The sequence below is a fragment of the Oncorhynchus clarkii genome, unplaced genomic scaffold (assembly GCF_045791955.1).
Source record: "Oncorhynchus clarkii lewisi isolate Uvic-CL-2024 unplaced genomic scaffold, UVic_Ocla_1.0 unplaced_contig_1103_pilon_pilon, whole genome shotgun sequence".
NCBI lineage: Eukaryota > Metazoa > Chordata > Actinopteri > Salmoniformes > Salmonidae > Oncorhynchus > Oncorhynchus clarkii.
Genome location: NW_027258210.1, coordinates 62,381 through 79,939, shown reverse-complemented (window position 1 = coordinate 79,939; position 17,559 = coordinate 62,381). Strand labels below are relative to the sequence as shown.

The window sequence follows — 17,559 nt, the reverse complement described above, 5'->3', positions numbered from 1 at the left end:
TATTTGCTATTCAGACTTTAGTTTCAGTAGTGTATTGGTTATCACGTTCGCCTCACACGCGAAAGTCAGTCACACCCTTAGTTTTCCAATCATTCGGTTTCCGTAGTGTAGTGGTTATCACGTTCGCCTCACACGCGAAAGGTCCCCGGTTCGAAACCGGGCGGAAACATTTTGTAATATTCAATATTTCCCAATGCCCAGAGGCTAGCATTTGGTTTGAAACAGTTGAGGTTTGTCTAAACCTTGCTGTCTACCTCTCCGACCTGTGGATCAATGTTGCCGTTTTTTTGGGGACCTCCACCATGCGATCTGTATGAATGTGACCAGACTGACAGCTTCTCTGAGCCAGGCAAATTCATTTATCAGGGTCATTGTAATGGATATATCCAAAGAAATGGCAATATAATCCAAGGTAAAACAAACAAAAATGTAGATCGTTTTCTGTCATTTCAGCTGCTTGATGTGATTGTGTGATAGATTTAGTTGGCTGGCTAGCAAAGGAAAAGAAGCTAGCCTGCATAGGTACAGTGCATTCGGAAAGTTTTCAGACCCCTTACTTTTTTCCACATTTTGTTACGTTACAGCCTTATACTAAAATGGATGAAATAAAATAAAATCTATCTACACACAATACCACATAATGACAAAGCGATAACATATAGTTTTTATTAATGAAAAAAATATTTTAAAAATACCTTATTTACATACATTTTCAGACCCTTTGCTATGAGGCTGGAAATTGAGCTCAGGTCCATCCTGTTTCCATTGATCATCCTTGAGATGTTTCTTCAACTTGATTGGAGTCCACCTGTGGTAAATTCAAATGATTGGTCATTTCTGCAGCATTGAAGGTACCCAAGAACACAGTGGCTTCCATCACTCTTAAATAGAAGAAGTTTGGAACCACCAAGCCTCTTCCAAGTTCCGGCTGCACACGATAATTCCCGGCTTCTCATGTCTACCTCACATAATATCCCAAATTGAGTACCACAGAAAGAGCCATAATACCCATTAAATATTTTAAAAATACCTTATTTACGTACGTTTTCAGACCCTTTGCTATGAGGCTGGAAATTGAGCTCAGGTCCATCCTGTTTCCATTGATCATCCTTGAGATGTTTCTTCAACTTGATTGGAGTCCACCTGTGGTAAATTCAAATGATTGGTCATTTCTGCAGCATTGAAGGTACCCAAGAACACAGTGGCTTCCATCACTCTTAAATGGAAGAAGTTTTGAACCACCAAGCCTCTTCCAAGAGCCGCTGCACACAATAATTCCCGGCTTCTCAAGCCTTATTGTTTAATTAATTGACTAAGTAATTTCTGATTTCATTAGGTTCTGAGAGCGATAAATGTCCCACCCAGCCAAAGTCAGCCACACCCTTAGTATTCCACTCATTGGGTTTCCGTAGTGTAGTGGTTATCACGTTCGCCTAACACGCGAAAGGTCCCCGGTTCGAGACCGGGCGGAAACACATTTTAACAAATTGGTCCTTCGCACTTCTCAGTATTTGCTATTCAGACTTTAGTTTCAGTAGTGTATTGGTTATCACGTTCGCCTCACACGCGAAAGTCAGTCACACCCTTAGTTTTCCAATCATTCGGTTTCCGTAGTGTAGTGGTTATCACGTTCGCCTCACACGCGAAAGGTCCCCGGTTCGAAACCGGGCGGAAACATTTTGTAATATTCAATATTTCCCAATGCCCAGAGGCTAGCATTTGGTTTGAAACAGTTGAGGTTTGTCTAAACCTTGCTGTCTACCTCTCCGACCTGTGGATCAATGTTGCCGTTTTTTTGGGGACCTCCACCATGCGATCTGTATGAATGTGACCAGACTGACAGCTTCTCTGAGCCAGGCAAATTCATTTATCAGGGTCATTGTAATGGATATATCCAAAGAAATGGCAATATAATCCAAGGTAAAACAAACAAAAATGTAGATCGTTTTCTGTCATTTCAGCTGCTTGATGTGATTGTGTGATAGATTTAGTTGGCTGGCTAGCAAAGGAAAAGAAGCTAGCCTGCATAGGTACAGTGCATTCGGAAAGTTTTCAGACCCCTTACTTTTTTCCACATTTTGTTACGTTACAGCCTTATACTAAAATGGATGAAATAAAATAAAATCTATCTACACACAATACCACATAATGACAAAGCGATAACATATAGTTTTTATTAATGAAAAAAATATTTTAAAAATACCTTATTTACATACATTTTCAGACCCTTTGCTATGAGGCTGGAAATTGAGCTCAGGTCCATCCTGTTTCCATTGATCATCCTTGAGATGTTTCTTCAACTTGATTGGAGTCCACCTGTGGTAAATTCAAATGATTGGTCATTTCTGCAGCATTGAAGGTACCCAAGAACACAGTGGCTTCCATCACTCTTAAATAGAAGAAGTTTGGAACCACCAAGCCTCTTCCAAGTTCCGGCTGCACACGATAATTCCCGGCTTCTCATGTCTACCTCACATAATATCCCAAATTGAGTACCACAGAAAGAGCCATAATACCCATTAAATATTTTAAAAATACCTTATTTACGTACGTTTTCAGACCCTTTGCTATGAGGCTGGAAATTGAGCTCAGGTCCATCCTGTTTCCATTGATCATCCTTGAGATGTTTCTTCAACTTGATTGGAGTCCACCTGTGGTAAATTCAAATGATTGGTCATTTCTGCAGCATTGAAGGTACCCAAGAACACAGTGGCTTCCATCACTCTTAAATGGAAGAAGTTTTGAACCACCAAGCCTCTTCCAAGAGCCGCTGCACACAATAATTCCCGGCTTCTCAAGCCTTATTGTTTAATTAATTGACTAAGTAATTTCTGATTTCATTAGGTTCTGAGAGCGATAAATGTCCCACCCAGCCAAAGTCAGCCACACCCTTAGTATTCCACTCATTGGGTTTCCGTAGTGTAGTGGTTATCACGTTCGCCTAACACGCGAAAGGTCCCCGGTTCGAGACCGGGCGGAAACACATTTTAACAAATTGGTCCTTCGCACTTCTCAGTATTTGCTATTCAGACTTTAGTTTCAGTAGTGTATTGGTTATCACGTTCGCCTCACACGCGAAAGTCAGTCACACCCTTAGTTTTCCAATCATTCGGTTTCCGTAGTGTAGTGGTTATCACGTTCGCCTCACACGCGAAAGGTCCCCGGTTCGAAACCGGGCGGAAACATTTTGTAATATTCAATATTTCCCAATGCCCAGAGGCTAGCATTTGGTTTGAAACAGTTGAGGTTTGTCTAAACCTTGCTGTCTACCTCTCCGACCTGTGGATCAATGTTGCCGTTTTTTTGGGGACCTCCACCATGCGATCTGTATGAATGTGACCAGACTGACAGCTTCTCTGAGCCAGGCAAATTCATTTATCAGGGTCATTGTAATGGATATATCCAAAGAAATGGCAATATAATCCAAGGTAAAACAAACAAAAATGTAGATCGTTTTCTGTCATTTCAGCTGCTTGATGTGATTGTGTGATAGATTTAGTTGGCTGGCTAGCAAAGGAAAAGAAGCTAGCCTGCATAGGTACAGTGCATTCGGAAAGTTTTCAGACCCCTTACTTTTTTCCACATTTTGTTACGTTACAGCCTTATACTAAAATGGATGAAATAAAATAAAATCTATCTACACACAATACCACATAATGACAAAGCGATAACATATAGTTTTTATTAATGAAAAAAATATTTTAAAAATACCTTATTTACATACATTTTCAGACCCTTTGCTATGAGGCTGGAAATTGAGCTCAGGTCCATCCTGTTTCCATTGATCATCCTTGAGATGTTTCTTCAACTTGATTGGAGTCCACCTGTGGTAAATTCAAATGATTGGTCATTTCTGCAGCATTGAAGGTACCCAAGAACACAGTGGCTTCCATCACTCTTAAATAGAAGAAGTTTGGAACCACCAAGCCTCTTCCAAGTTCCGGCTGCACACGATAATTCCCGGCTTCTCATGTCTACCTCACATAATATCCCAAATTGAGTACCACAGAAAGAGCCATAATACCCATTAAATATTTTAAAAATACCTTATTTACGTACGTTTTCAGACCCTTTGCTATGAGGCTGGAAATTGAGCTCAGGTCCATCCTGTTTCCATTGATCATCCTTGAGATGTTTCTTCAACTTGATTGGAGTCCACCTGTGGTAAATTCAAATGATTGGTCATTTCTGCAGCATTGAAGGTACCCAAGAACACAGTGGCTTCCATCACTCTTAAATGGAAGAAGTTTTGAACCACCAAGCCTCTTCCAAGAGCCGCTGCACACAATAATTCCCGGCTTCTCAAGCCTTATTGTTTAATTAATTGACTAAGTAATTTCTGATTTCATTAGGTTCTGAGAGCGATAAATGTCCCACCCAGCCAAAGTCAGCCACACCCTTAGTATTCCACTCATTGGGTTTCCGTAGTGTAGTGGTTATCACGTTCGCCTAACACGCGAAAGGTCCCCGGTTCGAGACCGGGCGGAAACACATTTTAACAAATTGGTCCTTCGCACTTCTCAGTATTTGCTATTCAGACTTTAGTTTCAGTAGTGTATTGGTTATCACGTTCGCCTCACACGCGAAAGTCAGTCACACCCTTAGTTTTCCAATCATTCGGTTTCCGTAGTGTAGTGGTTATCACGTTCGCCTCACACGCGAAAGGTCCCCGGTTCGAAACCGGGCGGAAACATTTTGTAATATTCAATATTTCCCAATGCCCAGAGGCTAGCATTTGGTTTGAAACAGTTGAGGTTTGTCTAAACCTTGCTGTCTACCTCTCCGACCTGTGGATCAATGTTGCCGTTTTTTTGGGGACCTCCACCATGCGATCTGTATGAATGTGACCAGACTGACAGCTTCTCTGAGCCAGGCAAATTCATTTATCAGGGTCATTGTAATGGATATATCCAAAGAAATGGCAATATAATCCAAGGTAAAACAAACAAAAATGTAGATCGTTTTCTGTCATTTCAGCTGCTTGATGTGATTGTGTGATAGATTTAGTTGGCTGGCTAGCAAAGGAAAAGAAGCTAGCCTGCATAGGTACAGTGCATTCGGAAAGTTTTCAGACCCCTTACTTTTTTCCACATTTTGTTACGTTACAGCCTTATACTAAAATGGATGAAATAAAATAAAATCTATCTACACACAATACCACATAATGACAAAGCGATAACATATAGTTTTTATTAATGAAAAAAATATTTTAAAAATACCTTATTTACATACATTTTCAGACCCTTTGCTATGAGGCTGGAAATTGAGCTCAGGTCCATCCTGTTTCCATTGATCATCCTTGAGATGTTTCTTCAACTTGATTGGAGTCCACCTGTGGTAAATTCAAATGATTGGTCATTTCTGCAGCATTGAAGGTACCCAAGAACACAGTGGCTTCCATCACTCTTAAATAGAAGAAGTTTGGAACCACCAAGCCTCTTCCAAGTTCCGGCTGCACACGATAATTCCCGGCTTCTCATGTCTACCTCACATAATATCCCAAATTGAGTACCACAGAAAGAGCCATAATACCCATTAAATATTTTAAAAATACCTTATTTACGTACGTTTTCAGACCCTTTGCTATGAGGCTGGAAATTGAGCTCAGGTCCATCCTGTTTCCATTGATCATCCTTGAGATGTTTCTTCAACTTGATTGGAGTCCACCTGTGGTAAATTCAAATGATTGGTCATTTCTGCAGCATTGAAGGTACCCAAGAACACAGTGGCTTCCATCACTCTTAAATGGAAGAAGTTTTGAACCACCAAGCCTCTTCCAAGAGCCGCTGCACACAATAATTCCCGGCTTCTCAAGCCTTATTGTTTAATTAATTGACTAAGTAATTTCTGATTTCATTAGGTTCTGAGAGCGATAAATGTCCCACCCAGCCAAAGTCAGCCACACCCTTAGTATTCCACTCATTGGGTTTCCGTAGTGTAGTGGTTATCACGTTCGCCTAACACGCGAAAGGTCCCCGGTTCGAGACCGGGCGGAAACACATTTTAACAAATTGGTCCTTCGCACTTCTCAGTATTTGCTATTCAGACTTTAGTTTCAGTAGTGTATTGGTTATCACGTTCGCCTCACACGCGAAAGTCAGTCACACCCTTAGTTTTCCAATCATTCGGTTTCCGTAGTGTAGTGGTTATCACGTTCGCCTCACACGCGAAAGGTCCCCGGTTCGAAACCGGGCGGAAACATTTTGTAATATTCAATATTTCCCAATGCCCAGAGGCTAGCATTTGGTTTGAAACAGTTGAGGTTTGTCTAAACCTTGCTGTCTACCTCTCCGACCTGTGGATCAATGTTGCCGTTTTTTTGGGGACCTCCACCATGCGATCTGTATGAATGTGACCAGACTGACAGCTTCTCTGAGCCAGGCAAATTCATTTATCAGGGTCATTGTAATGGATATATCCAAAGAAATGGCAATATAATCCAAGGTAAAACAAACAAAAATGTAGATCGTTTTCTGTCATTTCAGCTGCTTGATGTGATTGTGTGATAGATTTAGTTGGCTGGCTAGCAAAGGAAAAGAAGCTAGCCTGCATAGGTACAGTGCATTCGGAAAGTTTTCAGACCCCTTACTTTTTTCCACATTTTGTTACGTTACAGCCTTATACTAAAATGGATGAAATAAAATAAAATCTATCTACACACAATACCACATAATGACAAAGCGATAACATATAGTTTTTATTAATGAAAAAAATATTTTAAAAATACCTTATTTACATACATTTTCAGACCCTTTGCTATGAGGCTGGAAATTGAGCTCAGGTCCATCCTGTTTCCATTGATCATCCTTGAGATGTTTCTTCAACTTGATTGGAGTCCACCTGTGGTAAATTCAAATGATTGGTCATTTCTGCAGCATTGAAGGTACCCAAGAACACAGTGGCTTCCATCACTCTTAAATAGAAGAAGTTTGGAACCACCAAGCCTCTTCCAAGTTCCGGCTGCACACGATAATTCCCGGCTTCTCATGTCTACCTCACATAATATCCCAAATTGAGTACCACAGAAAGAGCCATAATACCCATTAAATATTTTAAAAATACCTTATTTACGTACGTTTTCAGACCCTTTGCTATGAGGCTGGAAATTGAGCTCAGGTCCATCCTGTTTCCATTGATCATCCTTGAGATGTTTCTTCAACTTGATTGGAGTCCACCTGTGGTAAATTCAAATGATTGGTCATTTCTGCAGCATTGAAGGTACCCAAGAACACAGTGGCTTCCATCACTCTTAAATGGAAGAAGTTTTGAACCACCAAGCCTCTTCCAAGAGCCGCTGCACACAATAATTCCCGGCTTCTCAAGCCTTATTGTTTAATTAATTGACTAAGTAATTTCTGATTTCATTAGGTTCTGAGAGCGATAAATGTCCCACCCAGCCAAAGTCAGCCACACCCTTAGTACTCCACTCATTGGGTTTCCGTAGTGTAGTGGTTATCACGTTCGCCTAACACGCGAAAGGTCCCCGGTTCGAGACCGGGCGGAAACACATTTTAACAAATTGGTCCTTCGCACTTCTCAGTATTTGCTATTCAGACTTTAGTTTCAGTAGTGTATTGGTTATCACGTTCGCCTCACACGCGAAAGTCAGTCACACCCTTAGTTTTCCAATCATTCGGTTTCCGTAGTGTAGTGGTTATCACGTTCGCCTCACACGCGAAAGGTCCCCGGTTCGAAACCGGGCGGAAACATTTTGTAATATTCAATATTTCCCAATGCCCAGAGGCTAGCATTTGGTTTGAAACAGTTGAGGTTTGTCTAAACCTTGCTGTCTACCTCTCCGACCTGTGGATCAATGTTGCCGTTTTTTTGGGGACCTCCACCATGCGATCTGTATGAATGTGACCAGACTGACAGCTTCTCTGAGCCAGGCAAATTCATTTATCAGGGTCATTGTAATGGATATATCCAAAGAAATGGCAATATAATCCAAGGTAAAACAAACAAAAATGTAGATCGTTTTCTGTCATTTCAGCTGCTTGATGTGATTGTGTGATAGATTTAGTTGGCTGGCTAGCAAAGGAAAAGAAGCTAGCCTGCATAGGTACAGTGCATTCGGAAAGTTTTCAGACCCCTTACTTTTTTCCACATTTTGTTACGTTACAGCCTTATACTAAAATGGATGAAATAAAATAAAATCTATCTACACACAATACCACATAATGACAAAGCGATAACATATAGTTTTTATTAATGAAAAAAATATTTTAAAAATACCTTATTTACATACATTTTCAGACCCTTTGCTATGAGGCTGGAAATTGGCTTCCATCACTCTTAAATAGCCACCAAGCCTCAGGTCCATCCTGTTTCCATTGATCATCCTTGAGATGTTTCTTCAACTTGATTGGAGTCCACCTGTGGTAAATTCAAATGATTGGTCATTTCTGCAGCATTGAAGGTACCCAAGAACACAGTGGCTTCCATCACTCTTAAATGGAAGAAGTTTTGAACCACCAAGCCTCTTCCAAGAGCCGCTGCACACAATAATTCCCGGCTTCTCAAGCCTTATTGTTTAATTAATTGACTAAGTAATTTCTGATTTCATTAGGTTCTGAGAGCGATAAATGTCCCACCCAGCCAAAGTCAGCCACACCCTTAGTATTCCACTCATTGGGTTTCCGTAGTGTAGTGGTTATCACGTTCGCCTAACACGCGAAAGGTCCCCGGTTCGAGACCGGGCGGAAACACATTTTAACAAATTGGTCCTTCGCACTTCTCAGTATTTGCTATTCAGACTTTAGTTTCAGTAGTGTATTGGTTATCACGTTCGCCTCACACGCGAAAGTCAGTCACACCCTTAGTTTTCCAATCATTCGGTTTCCGTAGTGTAGTGGTTATCACGTTCGCCTCACACGCGAAAGGTCCCCGGTTCGAAACCGGGCGGAAACATTTTGTAATATTCAATATTTCCCAATGCCCAGAGGCTAGCATTTGGTTTGAAACAGTTGAGGTTTGTCTAAACCTTGCTGTCTACCTCTCCGACCTGTGGATCAATGTTGCCGTTTTTTTGGGGACCTCCACCATGCGATCTGTATGAATGTGACCAGACTGACAGCTTCTCTGAGCCAGGCAAATTCATTTATCAGGGTCATTGTAATGGATATATCCAAAGAAATGGCAATATAATCCAAGGTAAAACAAACAAAAATGTAGATCGTTTTCTGTCATTTCAGCTGCTTGATGTGATTGTGTGATAGATTTAGTTGGCTGGCTAGCAAAGGAAAAGAAGCTAGCCTGCATAGGTACAGTGCATTCGGAAAGTTTTCAGACCCCTTACTTTTTTCCACATTTTGTTACGTTACAGCCTTATACTAAAATGGATGAAATAAAATAAAATCTATCTACACACAATACCACATAATGACAAAGCGATAACATATAGTTTTTATTAATGAAAAAAATATTTTAAAAATACCTTATTTACATACATTTTCAGACCCTTTGCTATGAGGCTGGAAATTGAGCTCAGGTCCATCCTGTTTCCATTGATCATCCTTGAGATGTTTCTTCAACTTGATTGGAGTCCACCTGTGGTAAATTCAAATGATTGGTCATTTCTGCAGCATTGAAGGTACCCAAGAACACAGTGGCTTCCATCACTCTTAAATAGAAGAAGTTTGGAACCACCAAGCCTCTTCCAAGTTCCGGCTGCACACGATAATTCCCGGCTTCTCATGTCTACCTCACATAATATCCCAAATTGAGTACCACAGAAAGAGCCATAATACCCATTAAATATTTTAAAAATACCTTATTTACGTACGTTTTCAGACCCTTTGCTATGAGGCTGGAAATTGAGCTCAGGTCCATCCTGTTTCCATTGATCATCCTTGAGATGTTTCTTCAACTTGATTGGAGTCCACCTGTGGTAAATTCAAATGATTGGTCATTTCTGCAGCATTGAAGGTACCCAAGAACACAGTGGCTTCCATCACTCTTAAATGGAAGAAGTTTTGAACCACCAAGCCTCTTCCAAGAGCCGCTGCACACAATAATTCCCGGCTTCTCAAGCCTTATTGTTTAATTAATTGACTAAGTAATTTCTGATTTCATTAGGTTCTGAGAGCGATAAATGTCCCACCCAGCCAAAGTCAGCCACACCCTTAGTACTCCACTCATTGGGTTTCCGTAGTGTAGTGGTTATCACGTTCGCCTAACACGCGAAAGGTCCCCGGTTCGAGACCGGGCGGAAACACATTTTAACAAATTGGTCCTTCGCACTTCTCAGTATTTGCTATTCAGACTTTAGTTTCAGTAGTGTATTGGTTATCACGTTCGCCTCACACGCGAAAGTCAGTCACACCCTTAGTTTTCCAATCATTCGGTTTCCGTAGTGTAGTGGTTATCACGTTCGCCTCACACGCGAAAGGTCCCCGGTTCGAAACCGGGCGGAAACATTTTGTAATATTCAATATTTCCCAATGCCCAGAGGCTAGCATTTGGTTTGAAACAGTTGAGGTTTGTCTAAACCTTGCTGTCTACCTCTCCGACCTGTGGATCAATGTTGCCGTTTTTTTGGGGACCTCCACCATGCGATCTGTATGAATGTGACCAGACTGACAGCTTCTCTGAGCCAGGCAAATTCATTTATCAGGGTCATTGTAATGGATATATCCAAAGAAATGGCAATATAATCCAAGGTAAAACAAACAAAAATGTAGATCGTTTTCTGTCATTTCAGCTGCTTGATGTGATTGTGTGATAGATTTAGTTGGCTGGCTAGCAAAGGAAAAGAAGCTAGCCTGCATAGGTACAGTGCATTCGGAAAGTTTTCAGACCCCTTACTTTTTTCCACATTTTGTTACGTTACAGCCTTATACTAAAATGGATGAAATAAAATAAAATCTATCTACACACAATACCACATAATGACAAAGCGATAACATATAGTTTTTATTAATGAAAAAAATATTTTAAAAATACCTTATTTACATACATTTTCAGACCCTTTGCTATGAGGCTGGAAATTGAGCTCAGGTCCATCCTGTTTCCATTGATCATCCTTGAGATGTTTCTTCAACTTGATTGGAGTCCACCTGTGGTAAATTCAAATGATTGGTCATTTCTGCAGCATTGAAGGTACCCAAGAACACAGTGGCTTCCATCACTCTTAAATAGAAGAAGTTTGGAACCACCAAGCCTCTTCCAAGTTCCGGCTGCACACGATAATTCCCGGCTTCTCATGTCTACCTCACATAATATCCCAAATTGAGTACCACAGAAAGAGCCATAATACCCATTAAATATTTTAAAAATACCTTATTTACGTACGTTTTCAGACCCTTTGCTATGAGGCTGGAAATTGAGCTCAGGTCCATCCTGTTTCCATTGATCATCCTTGAGATGTTTCTTCAACTTGATTGGAGTCCACCTGTGGTAAATTCAAATGATTGGTCATTTCTGCAGCATTGAAGGTACCCAAGAACACAGTGGCTTCCATCACTCTTAAATGGAAGAAGTTTTGAACCACCAAGCCTCTTCCAAGAGCCGCTGCACACAATAATTCCCGGCTTCTCAAGCCTTATTGTTTAATTAATTGACTAAGTAATTTCTGATTTCATTAGGTTCTGAGAGCGATAAATGTCCCACCCAGCCAAAGTCAGCCACACCCTTAGTATTCCACTCATTGGGTTTCCGTAGTGTAGTGGTTATCACGTTCGCCTAACACGCGAAAGGTCCCCGGTTCGAGACCGGGCGGAAACACATTTTAACAAATTGGTCCTTCGCACTTCTCAGTATTTGCTATTCAGACTTTAGTTTCAGTAGTGTATTGGTTATCACGTTCGCCTCACACGCGAAAGTCAGTCACACCCTTAGTTTTCCAATCATTCGGTTTCCGTAGTGTAGTGGTTATCACGTTCGCCTCACACGCGAAAGGTCCCCGGTTCGAAACCGGGCGGAAACATTTTGTAATATTCAATATTTCCCAATGCCCAGAGGCTAGCATTTGGTTTGAAACAGTTGAGGTTTGTCTAAACCTTGCTGTCTACCTCTCCGACCTGTGGATCAATGTTGCCGTTTTTTTGGGGACCTCCACCATGCGATCTGTATGAATGTGACCAGACTGACAGCTTCTCTGAGCCAGGCAAATTCATTTATCAGGGTCATTGTAATGGATATATCCAAAGAAATGGCAATATAATCCAAGGTAAAACAAACAAAAATGTAGATCGTTTTCTGTCATTTCAGCTGCTTGATGTGATTGTGTGATAGATTTAGTTGGCTGGCTAGCAAAGGAAAAGAAGCTAGCCTGCATAGGTACAGTGCATTCGGAAAGTTTTCAGACCCCTTACTTTTTTCCACATTTTGTTACGTTACAGCCTTATACTAAAATGGATGAAATAAAATAAAATCTATCTACACACAATACCACATAATGACAAAGCGATAACATATAGTTTTTATTAATGAAAAAAATATTTTAAAAATACCTTATTTACATACATTTTCAGACCCTTTGCTATGAGGCTGGAAATTGAGCTCAGGTCCATCCTGTTTCCATTGATCATCCTTGAGATGTTTCTTCAACTTGATTGGAGTCCACCTGTGGTAAATTCAAATGATTGGTCATTTCTGCAGCATTGAAGGTACCCAAGAACACAGTGGCTTCCATCACTCTTAAATAGAAGAAGTTTGGAACCACCAAGCCTCTTCCAAGTTCCGGCTGCACACGATAATTCCCGGCTTCTCATGTCTACCTCACATAATATCCCAAATTGAGTACCACAGAAAGAGCCATAATACCCATTAAATATTTTAAAAATACCTTATTTACGTACGTTTTCAGACCCTTTGCTATGAGGCTGGAAATTGAGCTCAGGTCCATCCTGTTTCCATTGATCATCCTTGAGATGTTTCTTCAACTTGATTGGAGTCCACCTGTGGTAAATTCAAATGATTGGTCATTTCTGCAGCATTGAAGGTACCCAAGAACACAGTGGCTTCCATCACTCTTAAATGGAAGAAGTTTTGAACCACCAAGCCTCTTCCAAGAGCCGCTGCACACAATAATTCCCGGCTTCTCAAGCCTTATTGTTTAATTAATTGACTAAGTAATTTCTGATTTCATTAGGTTCTGAGAGCGATAAATGTCCCACCCAGCCAAAGTCAGCCACACCCTTAGTATTCCACTCATTGGGTTTCCGTAGTGTAGTGGTTATCACGTTCGCCTAACACGCGAAAGGTCCCCGGTTCGAGACCGGGCGGAAACACATTTTAACAAATTGGTCCTTCGCACTTCTCAGTATTTGCTATTCAGACTTTAGTTTCAGTAGTGTATTGGTTATCACGTTCGCCTCACACGCGAAAGTCAGTCACACCCTTAGTTTTCCAATCATTCGGTTTCCGTAGTGTAGTGGTTATCACGTTCGCCTCACACGCGAAAGGTCCCCGGTTCGAAACCGGGCGGAAACATTTTGTAATATTCAATATTTCCCAATGCCCAGAGGCTAGCATTTGGTTTGAAACAGTTGAGGTTTGTCTAAACCTTGCTGTCTACCTCTCCGACCTGTGGATCAATGTTGCCGTTTTTTTGGGGACCTCCACCATGCGATCTGTATGAATGTGACCAGACTGACAGCTTCTCTGAGCCAGGCAAATTCATTTATCAGGGTCATTGTAATGGATATATCCAAAGAAATGGCAATATAATCCAAGGTAAAACAAACAAAAATGTAGATCGTTTTCTGTCATTTCAGCTGCTTGATGTGATTGTGTGATAGATTTAGTTGGCTGGCTAGCAAAGGAAAAGAAGCTAGCCTGCATAGGTACAGTGCATTCGGAAAGTTTTCAGACCCCTTACTTTTTTCCACATTTTGTTACGTTACAGCCTTATACTAAAATGGATGAAATAAAATAAAATCTATCTACACACAATACCACATAATGACAAAGCGATAACATATAGTTTTTATTAATGAAAAAAATATTTTAAAAATACCTTATTTACATACATTTTCAGACCCTTTGCTATGAGGCTGGAAATTGAGCTCAGGTCCATCCTGTTTCCATTGATCATCCTTGAGATGTTTCTTCAACTTGATTGGAGTCCACCTGTGGTAAATTCAAATGATTGGTCATTTCTGCAGCATTGAAGGTACCCAAGAACACAGTGGCTTCCATCACTCTTAAATAGAAGAAGTTTGGAACCACCAAGCCTCTTCCAAGTTCCGGCTGCACACGATAATTCCCGGCTTCTCATGTCTACCTCACATAATATCCCAAATTGAGTACCACAGAAAGAGCCATAATACCCATTAAATATTTTAAAAATACCTTATTTACGTACGTTTTCAGACCCTTTGCTATGAGGCTGGAAATTGAGCTCAGGTCCATCCTGTTTCCATTGATCATCCTTGAGATGTTTCTTCAACTTGATTGGAGTCCACCTGTGGTAAATTCAAATGATTGGTCATTTCTGCAGCATTGAAGGTACCCAAGAACACAGTGGCTTCCATCACTCTTAAATGGAAGAAGTTTTGAACCACCAAGCCTCTTCCAAGAGCCGCTGCACACAATAATTCCCGGCTTCTCAAGCCTTATTGTTTAATTAATTGACTAAGTAATTTCTGATTTCATTAGGTTCTGAGAGCGATAAATGTCCCACCCAGCCAAAGTCAGCCACACCCTTAGTACTTCCACTCATTGGGTTTCCGTAGTGTAGTGGTTATCACGTTCGCCTAACACGCGAAAGGTCCCCGGTTCGAGACCGGGCGGAAACACATTTTAACAAATTGGTCCTTCGCACTTCTCAGTATTTGCTATTCAGACTTTAGTTTCAGTAGTGTATTGGTTATCACGTTCGCCTCACACGCGAAAGTCAGTCACACCCTTAGTTTTCCAATCATTCGGTTTCCGTAGTGTAGTGGTTATCACGTTCGCCTCACACGCGAAAGGTCCCCGGTTCGAAACCGGGCGGAAACATTTTGTAATATTCAATATTTCCCAATGCCCAGAGGCTAGCATTTGGTTTGAAACAGTTGAGGTTTGTCTAAACCTTGCTGTCTACCTCTCCGACCTGTGGATCAATGTTGCCGTTTTTTTGGGGACCTCCACCATGCGATCTGTATGAATGTGACCAGACTGACAGCTTCTCTGAGCCAGGCAAATTCATTTATCAGGGTCATTGTAATGGATATATCCAAAGAAATGGCAATATAATCCAAGGTAAAACAAACAAAAATGTAGATCGTTTTCTGTCATTTCAGCTGCTTGATGTGATTGTGTGATAGATTTAGTTGGCTGGCTAGCAAAGGAAAAGAAGCTAGCCTGCATAGGTACAGTGCATTCGGAAAGTTTTCAGACCCCTTACTTTTTTCCACATTTTGTTACGTTACAGCCTTATACTAAAATGGATGAAATAAAATAAAATCTATCTACACACAATACCACATAATGACAAAGCGATAACATATAGTTTTTATTAATGAAAAAAATATTTTAAAAATACCTTATTTACATACATTTTCAGACCCTTTGCTATGAGGCTGGAAATTGAGCTCAGGTCCATCCTGTTTCCATTGATCATCCTTGAGATGTTTCTTCAACTTGATTGGAGTCCACCTGTGGTAAATTCAAATGATTGGTCATTTCTGCAGCATTGAAGGTACCCAAGAACACAGTGGCTTCCATCACTCTTAAATAGAAGAAGTTTGGAACCACCAAGCCTCTTCCAAGTTCCGGCTGCACACGATAATTCCCGGCTTCTCATGTCTACCTCACATAATATCCCAAATTGAGTACCACAGAAAGAGCCATAATACCCATTAAATATTTTAAAAATACCTTATTTACGTACGTTTTCAGACCCTTTGCTATGAGGCTGGAAATTGAGCTCAGGTCCATCCTGTTTCCATTGATCATCCTTGAGATGTTTCTTCAACTTGATTGGAGTCCACCTGTGGTAAATTCAAATGATTGGTCATTTCTGCAGCATTGAAGGTACCCAAGAACACAGTGGCTTCCATCACTCTTAAATGGAAGAAGTTTTGAACCACCAAGCCTCTTCCAAGAGCCGCTGCACACAATAATTCCCGGCTTCTCAAGCCTTATTGTTTAATTAATTGACTAAGTAATTTCTGATTTCATTAGGTTCTGAGAGCGATAAATGTCCCACCCAGCCAAAGTCAGCCACACCCTTAGTATTCCACTCATTGGGTTTCCGTAGTGTAGTGGTTATCACGTTCGCCTAACACGCGAAAGGTCCCCGGTTCGAGACCGGGCGGAAACACATTTTAACAAATTGGTCCTTCGCACTTCTCAGTATTTGCTATTCAGACTTTAGTTTCAGTAGTGTATTGGTTATCACGTTCGCCTCACACGCGAAAGTCAGTCACACCCTTAGTTTTCCAATCATTCGGTTTCCGTAGTGTAGTGGTTATCACGTTCGCCTCACACGCGAAAGGTCCCCGGTTCGAAACCGGGCGGAAACATTTTGTAATATTCAATATTTCCCAATGCCCAGAGGCTAGCATTTGGTTTGAAACAGTTGAGGTTTGTCTAAACCTTGCTGTCTACCTCTCCGACCTGTGGATCAATGTTGCCGTTTTTTTGGGGACCTCCACCATGCGATCTGTATGAATGTGACCAGACTGACAGCTTCTCTGAGCCAGGCAAATTCATTTATCAGGGTCATTGTAATGGATATATCCAAAGAAATGGCAATATAATCCAAGGTAAAACAAACAAAAATGTAGATCGTTTTCTGTCATTTCAGCTGCTTGATGTGATTGTGTGATAGATTTAGTTGGCTGGCTAGCAAAGGAAAAGAAGCTAGCCTGCATAGGTACAGTGCATTCGGAAAGTTTTCAGACCCCTTACTTTTTTCCACATTTTGTTACGTTACAGCCTTATACTAAAATGGATGAAATAAAATAAAATCTATCTACACACAATACCACATAATGACAAAGCGATAACATATAGTTTTTATTAATGAAAAAAATATTTTAAAAATACCTTATTTACATACATTTTCAGACCCTTTGCTATGAGGCTGGAAATTGAGCTCAGGTCCATCCTGTTTCCATTGATCATCCTTGAGATGTTTCTTCAACTTGATTGGAGTCCACCTGTGGTAAATTCAAATGATTGGTCATTTCTGCAGCATTGAAGGTACCCAAGAACACAGTGGCTTCCATCACTCTTAAATAGAAGAAGTTTGGAACCACCAAGCCTCTTCCAAGTTCCGGCTGCACACGATAATTCCCGGCTTCTCATGTCTACCTCACATAATATCCCAAATTGAGTACCACAGAAAGAGCCATAATACCCATTAAATATTTTAAAAATACCTTATTTACGTACGTTTTCAGACCCTTTGCTATGAGGCTGGAAATTGAGCTCAGGTCCATCCTGTTTCCATTGATCATCCTTGAGATGTTTCTTCAACTTGATTGGAGTCCACCTGTGGTAAATTCAAATGATTGGTCATTTCTGCAGCATTGAAGGTACCCAAGAACACAGTGGCTTCCATCACTCTTAAATGGAAGAAGTTTTGAACCACCAAGCCTCTTCCAAGAGCCGCTGCACACAATAATT

The 17,559-nt window shown here is 40.8% G+C and overlaps 23 non-coding genes across 23 annotated transcripts; all 23 read left to right on the top strand.

The window, feature by feature from the left end:
• Window positions 1-96: 96 nt before the first annotated feature.
• trnav-cac (transfer RNA valine (anticodon CAC)) lies at window positions 97-169 on the top strand. The gene has a single exon. It is a non-coding gene; the product is annotated as a tRNA-Val (tRNA).
• A 1,233-nt stretch (window positions 170-1,402) lies between these two features.
• trnav-aac (transfer RNA valine (anticodon AAC)) lies at window positions 1,403-1,475 on the top strand. The gene has a single exon. It is a non-coding gene; the product is annotated as a tRNA-Val (tRNA).
• A 129-nt stretch (window positions 1,476-1,604) lies between these two features.
• Window positions 1,605-1,677, top strand: trnav-cac (transfer RNA valine (anticodon CAC)). Its single transcript has one exon. It is a non-coding gene; the product is annotated as a tRNA-Val (tRNA).
• A 1,233-nt stretch (window positions 1,678-2,910) lies between these two features.
• On the top strand, window positions 2,911-2,983 carry trnav-aac (transfer RNA valine (anticodon AAC)). Its single transcript has one exon. It is a non-coding gene; the product is annotated as a tRNA-Val (tRNA).
• Window positions 2,984-3,112: 129 nt separating this feature from the next.
• On the top strand, window positions 3,113-3,185 carry trnav-cac (transfer RNA valine (anticodon CAC)). The gene has a single exon. It is a non-coding gene; the product is annotated as a tRNA-Val (tRNA).
• Window positions 3,186-4,418: 1,233 nt separating this feature from the next.
• trnav-aac (transfer RNA valine (anticodon AAC)) lies at window positions 4,419-4,491 on the top strand. Its single transcript has one exon. It is a non-coding gene; the product is annotated as a tRNA-Val (tRNA).
• A 129-nt stretch (window positions 4,492-4,620) lies between these two features.
• Window positions 4,621-4,693, top strand: trnav-cac (transfer RNA valine (anticodon CAC)). Its single transcript has one exon. It is a non-coding gene; the product is annotated as a tRNA-Val (tRNA).
• A 1,233-nt stretch (window positions 4,694-5,926) lies between these two features.
• Window positions 5,927-5,999, top strand: trnav-aac (transfer RNA valine (anticodon AAC)). The gene has a single exon. It is a non-coding gene; the product is annotated as a tRNA-Val (tRNA).
• Window positions 6,000-6,128: 129 nt separating this feature from the next.
• Window positions 6,129-6,201, top strand: trnav-cac (transfer RNA valine (anticodon CAC)). Its single transcript has one exon. It is a non-coding gene; the product is annotated as a tRNA-Val (tRNA).
• Window positions 6,202-7,434: 1,233 nt separating this feature from the next.
• On the top strand, window positions 7,435-7,507 carry trnav-aac (transfer RNA valine (anticodon AAC)). The gene has a single exon. It is a non-coding gene; the product is annotated as a tRNA-Val (tRNA).
• Window positions 7,508-7,636: 129 nt separating this feature from the next.
• trnav-cac (transfer RNA valine (anticodon CAC)) lies at window positions 7,637-7,709 on the top strand. Its single transcript has one exon. It is a non-coding gene; the product is annotated as a tRNA-Val (tRNA).
• A 926-nt stretch (window positions 7,710-8,635) lies between these two features.
• Window positions 8,636-8,708, top strand: trnav-aac (transfer RNA valine (anticodon AAC)). The gene has a single exon. It is a non-coding gene; the product is annotated as a tRNA-Val (tRNA).
• A 129-nt stretch (window positions 8,709-8,837) lies between these two features.
• trnav-cac (transfer RNA valine (anticodon CAC)) lies at window positions 8,838-8,910 on the top strand. Its single transcript has one exon. It is a non-coding gene; the product is annotated as a tRNA-Val (tRNA).
• A 1,233-nt stretch (window positions 8,911-10,143) lies between these two features.
• Window positions 10,144-10,216, top strand: trnav-aac (transfer RNA valine (anticodon AAC)). The gene has a single exon. It is a non-coding gene; the product is annotated as a tRNA-Val (tRNA).
• A 129-nt stretch (window positions 10,217-10,345) lies between these two features.
• trnav-cac (transfer RNA valine (anticodon CAC)) lies at window positions 10,346-10,418 on the top strand. The gene has a single exon. It is a non-coding gene; the product is annotated as a tRNA-Val (tRNA).
• Window positions 10,419-11,651: 1,233 nt separating this feature from the next.
• Window positions 11,652-11,724, top strand: trnav-aac (transfer RNA valine (anticodon AAC)). Its single transcript has one exon. It is a non-coding gene; the product is annotated as a tRNA-Val (tRNA).
• Window positions 11,725-11,853: 129 nt separating this feature from the next.
• On the top strand, window positions 11,854-11,926 carry trnav-cac (transfer RNA valine (anticodon CAC)). The gene has a single exon. It is a non-coding gene; the product is annotated as a tRNA-Val (tRNA).
• Window positions 11,927-13,159: 1,233 nt separating this feature from the next.
• trnav-aac (transfer RNA valine (anticodon AAC)) lies at window positions 13,160-13,232 on the top strand. Its single transcript has one exon. It is a non-coding gene; the product is annotated as a tRNA-Val (tRNA).
• A 129-nt stretch (window positions 13,233-13,361) lies between these two features.
• Window positions 13,362-13,434, top strand: trnav-cac (transfer RNA valine (anticodon CAC)). The gene has a single exon. It is a non-coding gene; the product is annotated as a tRNA-Val (tRNA).
• A 1,234-nt stretch (window positions 13,435-14,668) lies between these two features.
• Window positions 14,669-14,741, top strand: trnav-aac (transfer RNA valine (anticodon AAC)). Its single transcript has one exon. It is a non-coding gene; the product is annotated as a tRNA-Val (tRNA).
• A 129-nt stretch (window positions 14,742-14,870) lies between these two features.
• On the top strand, window positions 14,871-14,943 carry trnav-cac (transfer RNA valine (anticodon CAC)). Its single transcript has one exon. It is a non-coding gene; the product is annotated as a tRNA-Val (tRNA).
• Window positions 14,944-16,176: 1,233 nt separating this feature from the next.
• trnav-aac (transfer RNA valine (anticodon AAC)) lies at window positions 16,177-16,249 on the top strand. The gene has a single exon. It is a non-coding gene; the product is annotated as a tRNA-Val (tRNA).
• A 129-nt stretch (window positions 16,250-16,378) lies between these two features.
• Window positions 16,379-16,451, top strand: trnav-cac (transfer RNA valine (anticodon CAC)). Its single transcript has one exon. It is a non-coding gene; the product is annotated as a tRNA-Val (tRNA).
• The last annotated feature ends 1,108 nt before the right edge of the window (window positions 16,452-17,559 follow it).